The 5,663-nt window shown below is 35.8% G+C and overlaps 1 pseudogene; it reads right to left on the reverse strand.

The window, feature by feature from the left end:
* Positions 1-4,244: 4,244 nt before the first annotated feature.
* On the reverse strand, positions 4,245-5,181 carry LOC118534822 (large ribosomal subunit protein eL6 pseudogene; annotated as a pseudogene).
* Between the last annotated feature and the right edge of the window lie 482 nt (positions 5,182-5,663).

The following is a 5,663-nucleotide window of genomic DNA, read 5'->3' on the forward strand; positions in this document are numbered from 1 at the left end:
AAAAAAATTCCCATTTCAGCTGTGTTTCCTCTGTTGTATAACCCATAAAAGGAATTTCAACTATCATTTGTTATTTTTTTTTAATCTCTCAAACTACTGTTTGGTTCTTTTTTCAAATGTACACTTGCTTTCAGTCTTTTGTCAAAAAAATATTAAATATAATTAATTTATATTTTATAAATGAAAGTTCCAGTAGTTACAATCTCTTTGGATTTTCTTCTTGTGTTTGTTTTTCCGAATAAATTTATGCTTTGTTCTACCTTATTTAGTGCTGATTTTTAATACGATCTCATGTCCTTTGAAATTTTATCTGTAAGAATTATTTAAGGCCTTGACTTAAGTGCTTTTCTTTTTGTGGGATTTTTGCTTGCTTCTGCAAAGTACTTGGGGAAATTATCAACCTTAAAACTGATTTTTATTTTTAGATGTGACTTTGAATTACATGAGGGTGAAGTTAGGAATTTTCTTCAATTTTCCTTTGCTTACACTGCACACAGAACCAAGACCAAGAAAAGTAATTATTCTTACTCTCCTTTAAGAGCATATTCATCCTCTCTCTCCCACCTCTTTCATATCTGTTTTATTTGTTTAATTGAACTCACAATAAGAGTTGCTTCCAGAGATCCTATTTATACAGAGGGTTTTCCAGTATAATCTAATCAATTTTTGCCAGCCAAAGCTGTTTTTTGTTTATCAAAAATGTTCTCAAATCCTAAACTGTATACCACGAGGAACTGCCAAATATCCCAGAAAAAAAGTCTGTTTCGGTGCCTGCTAACTTCTCCTGATTTGTGATTTCATGGTGTTCGTGTACTCTTAAAATTCCCTTTACTTTCCCACCAACTCAGCTATATAATTAAATAATCTTTTTAAAAAAATAGATTTTTCAAAAACTATATTCTGTTGGCATTTTTTAGTTTTTACTAATGGGACGATTTCTCTAGATAGACAGTCCACCATATCGTCAGAAATTAAAAGGAAGAATGACTATGGGATTTCTGGTTTGAAGAAAACAATGAGATGTTATGATTCTAGCCTTAACGTCTTAGACTCAGGAAGGCCCTAATCAGCCTTCCCTATCCAAAGGGGACAGCACAGAGCTACTTTTCAAATCATTACACATATATGAAATGTCAAGATCTTCACTAATTCTGGAACAAGCCTAACACTTGACACCACTTGCTTCATTATTGAGAGAGGGTATTATTTTAACCATGGTAAGCAGCAAAGAACCAATAATCCTCCACTATGTTAAATCAAAAGTCAGAGATTCCTACGGTAGAAGGGAGAGGTGATGACTGGAAATTGAAATGCAAGAGAGAAAGAGACAAAAAGACTTCCTTTATATTCATATGTCTGTCTGTTGTCTAAAAAAGGAGGGAGAAAAAATTGGTCTTATACCATATTGAATATTCAGTTCAAGACAATGCAAACTGTATAGAAATACACTTTTGAAAGATGGTCTAAATTAGATCAGTATCTGCACTCAGAGGTCTAATATGCACACATTTAATATGTACAAATATGAACAGACAATGTAGAGTCTCTTTAACCTATGGTCTTCTTCCTCTATTCCCAATCTCAGTTAAGAGTACCACCAGCCATTCATTTAGGCAAGCTAGAAACTTAGACATCATTCTTGAGGTATCTCTTACTCTCTCCCCAAATCTACTTCATTACCAAATCTCCTACACTTTGTCTTCAAAATTTTTCTGAAATCAATCTATATTTTCTCATCCCCTCTACCAGTACCTTCATCCAAGCTTTCATAATGTGTTACCTGGACTACTAAAATAGTCACTCCTCCGGTCTCCCCATATCTACCTTTGTCCCTACCCAGCTGCAGCCAGAGTGATATATTCAAAATGTAAATCTGTTCGCATCATCTCCCTACTTCAAACATCTCTATAGTTTCTCATCACTCTGGGAAAAGACAAAAGTCTTAATATTAACTACCAGATCCATGTTTTGATCCCACCTACCTCTCGAATAATATTCTTCCCAATACTCGTTTCTCTCTTTGCACCAATACATTGTCCTTCTTTCTTTTCTTCATATTCACAGTGCTCCTTCCTGCACCACAAAGCCTAGATCAGTTTCCCTGTAAGAAATTCTCTTACCTTTCTTCTTTCTTCTCCAAGTTAGTTTCCACTCATTATTTAGATATTAGCTCAATTCCCACTTTCTCAGTGAAACTCCTTCTGCACTTCCTTGATTAGATCATATCGCCTACTGCAAAGCCTTATGGAACCACGTACTTCTCATTCAATAAGCCTAGAGTAATTGCAATTATTGAATTAATCTCTACCTTTACTCTAGCTGAAAGCTCCATGAATACAAGGATATTACCTAACATACTCGTGCCTCTAAGAAGCAGTTTATTTCGTTAAATTGTAAAATATATCAGAAAAGGAAGCATCTATATAATGTACTTGTACAGGTTAAATATTAATAATAAATGAAACACTGAATAACATTACCCAAGTAAAGAAAGAGCACATTGAGAGCCTGTGGAAGTCTCATTTGTGCCTTTCTACAATCATACATCCACTTGCCAGGTATATGCCCAAATAATTAAGCATTAACATGAAATTTTGATCATTATTCCCACTCTTCCCTTCACAGAATATTATTAAGTGCATTAATATTTACATATTATGTAAAAAAAGTGTTTAGATTTTCTAGTTTTTGAAAATATATAAAAGAAATCATACTCAAAATATTCTTCTTTGATTTGCTTCTTTCACTCAATGATATGTGTCTGAGCTTCAACCACGTTGATGGCATACCTCAGGTTCATTCATTCTTACTCCCATATAATGTCCTATTGTGTGAGTGGAAAGCAATGTCTTATTTTTGTTCTAGTGATAGACCTTGGGATAGTTTGTTGACTTCTGCTACTAGGTATTGCTGTACATGACTCCTCACACATACGTGCAAGTGCTTGGCTAAGGTATACTGCTAGGAAAAGAACTGCTGGCTTAAAGTGCTACCCAAGCTTTCAGAGATCATCTAAATTAATAAATTGTGAATTATATTTTTTGCTATACATATGTATTTATTGAAGTATTATATAAATTTTCTTCATTCTCTACATTTTTTTCAATATACCTGTTACCTAAATCAAAGGATACGCTTTTTAAAAATTTTACCTCTTTCATTAATATATTCATTTATTCAACAAATACTTATTGAGACACTCACTATGTGTCAGGTACTATACTAGATGCCACAGTATTCTTAATTTTTTTTATAGTTATTCCAACAGTTAGAGTCTGGATGCTTGTTAGATGCTCAACACTACAGCCTACTCACGGTCTTCAGAAGGTAAGGTTCATTCTGATACCAAGAACCACAGTGAGAGCATGAGTGAAAATACACCTGCAAAGAGCCAGTATGGGTATGTTGTCATTTGTTGCTAAAACTGTCCTAAAGAAATCATGTATTATTGCTTCACTTCCAATGTAATAGCAGTATCTTTAAACATTACCTCCCAAACTTCTTTTTTTCCAAAAGTAAAGTCACTTACATAACAATATGGAACGGAACACACAAATTTAAAATGTTGAAATCTGATGTTTGTCTTGCTTTTAAAATAAATCATTCTATTTCTCTCCCACCTCATCATGACCCCCAGGCCTGGAAATGGCTTTACATGATGGAGTTTTAACAGGTAACTATTACTCCTGAGGACTAAAATAAACATTAACATAGTTTGATCAGTGGCAGGGAGTTTCACAGTACTTAGCCAATCATTATCACTTCCCAACTACTCTTTTCACTTTACACCCTTTTATCTTCCAATAAATAAGAATTGCAATAATGGAAACATTGTCTGGTCTGCAGTTCAATGATATAATTAAGCTTCAACACGGGGCTATAATTTGGGTGTCCCAGAGAGAAGATATTTATTGCCAACACACCCTAACAAATATAAAAGCTGCTTAATGACTATGCATGAAAGCCAGTGTTAAAGGAATTTTTTGTGCTTACTTCCTGGTTGAGAGGTATAAGAGAAGATATAAAAGAATCATCCGATTTATTTAGAGAAATTTTTGCCATAATATGAGCAGAAGATCTAATTTATAAGAATAGCTTAAATTCTTTAAAACTCGTTGTTTTCATAACCTTACTTAAATAAAAAGCATGTTTTCAAAATCATATTCACTAACACACAGTAAAGCTCAGGATTTGTGTGTATGGTGTTTGTATGTGCTGTGCTTACCTAAACTATTTACATGATCTTTTTTTTTTTAATGGATCAGTTATTTAATTACATTCTTTGTAAGAAATTTAGAACACCAATTTGTGAGGGTAAACTCCATTTGTGAGAGAAAACACAGAGCGGACGTAGCCCTGAAGCTGAGGAACAGCTTTGATCTTTGGCAGAATTTGCGAGTCCACAGCTTTCTGATCAACCTTGCGCTGCTCTGTAATCTCGTATTTCTCTTTCTCGGTGTGGAAGATCTCACCCTCCTGGTGTCTGGGCTTGCGCAGCTTCTTCTTCTTGAAGTAAGCATCAGTGAGATGTTTGGGGATTTTCACACTGCTGATATCAATTTTGGTAGAAGTAGCAATGACGAATTTCTGGTGTGTTCTATGCAGAGTTACTCGATTGAGGGACAGAGGTCCGGTCACAAGTAGCAAGCCACTGCTCAGTTGCTTCAGGAAAACTACCCTCTGCCTCTGTGGTGCCCAGTGAGGATGATCAAAATGGTCCCGGGAGTGGTACTAGCTCGCAGCTTTCTCACGTGCTGACTGAAAGGTTTTTTGCCGTGGCTCAACAGCTTTCGAGGCACATCTTCAGTAGGGTAATACCTAGGCATTTTGCGAAGTTTAACCACTCGGGTACCGCCGTTCTTGTCACCACCAACTGGTTTTGTGACAGTAGCAAGAACTTTCTCCTTCTTCTTTTCAACCCTGGATTTAGCTGCCGAATACTTCCTCTTGTACGTGGCCTTTCTGGAATACATAGCCGATCGGGAATATCTGCCAATTCCTCTGACAGGGACAGGGTTTCGGCTGCAGTGGGGCTTCCCCTTCTTTGGCGTTTTAGCCTTGGGGTTACCCTTCTTAGCCTTGCCACCGGCATCAGCCTTCTTAGCTTCAGGTTTCTTCTCTTTAGCATCCAGCTTCTCAGCTTTTTCGCCTGCCATCTTGCAAGATGGGAAAGAGAACTAAGATCCCCTACATGAACTCTATCTTAAACACAGTGCAAGGGTATGGTTTCATGAGGTTCATTAACATAAACAAATACCTACCTGTCAGTTGGTAGTGTGTATTCAGTACTTACTAAATGTGAGGTGATACACATGAGCAAATTCCATGAAAAGTAGAAGTACAAGGTGTCTACAGCCAAAGCAGTTACAATAGTTGTATGCCAATTACATCTCAATTTAGAAAATAGTTACTGCTATTTTTATTGTTATAAGAAAAGTTTAACAGTTTAGGAATATATTTATGGGGACTAATACTTACATAGCTCCATGTATGATAAATTTGTACAGAAAGAAAGGGGATCATCTAAGGCAGATGTAACTTGTTAGGTTTTGCCACGAATGAAACACAGTTTCTAAATACAACTTTGTTACTGCTTTCCTAAACTATTTAGTCTCTCCCCTTTTGTTTGAGGAGTATAATATTCTTACCAATATACAATATAG

Source organism: Halichoerus grypus, chromosome 5 (assembly GCF_964656455.1).
Source record: "Halichoerus grypus chromosome 5, mHalGry1.hap1.1, whole genome shotgun sequence".
Classification (NCBI taxonomy): domain Eukaryota; kingdom Metazoa; phylum Chordata; class Mammalia; order Carnivora; family Phocidae; genus Halichoerus; species Halichoerus grypus.